Below are 633 nucleotides of genomic sequence, written 5' to 3' on the forward strand. Positions count from 1 at the left end.
TCTTTGCTTCTTGAGCATTTTCCCTTCTTTTTTTTAAGTTTTGTTTTTACCCATTTATTGTATGTGAGATTGAAAATTGTTCTTGATATGAAATAAAGCTTTTTATGACATATCCTGAGGATATTTCCCATACATAACACTCTGGTGTAGAATATCCAGGCATCTGGCTGTCGTTTTATCGATTTAGATTGGTGCATTTTTTTATTATATCTGTCAGTATGTTTACAAGATATGTAGGATATAAAGATATCACTGCCATTCTAACAGCAGTGATGCCTATTTTTCCAGATCCATTGGGGTGATTGTGCTCTGGTTCTTCAGGGAACATCAGTCACTTTCCTCACCATACTGGGGCTTCTTTGTGATGGCTGACAGTGACGATGATGGAGTACAGCATTGTGGTGAGGTGCGATGTGCGAGCGAATATTTGGGCGAGAAGAAGAAGGGCCATGGACAGAGGTCGTTGCTCTTCCCAATCACCAGGGACGGAAATACTGCTTGTAATCTTCAGGGGGACCTCAGTCATAATGGCTGTAGAAAATTTGCGATTTATATCTACTATTAGGGATTAGAGCTCCGCAAGGGAAGTTGTCGTATCAAAAGAATATTTATCGTGGGTCACAAGAACTTGCA

Source organism: Penaeus monodon, chromosome 32, assembly GCF_015228065.2.
Source record: "Penaeus monodon isolate SGIC_2016 chromosome 32, NSTDA_Pmon_1, whole genome shotgun sequence".
Classification (NCBI taxonomy): Eukaryota; Metazoa; Arthropoda; class Malacostraca; order Decapoda; family Penaeidae; genus Penaeus; species Penaeus monodon.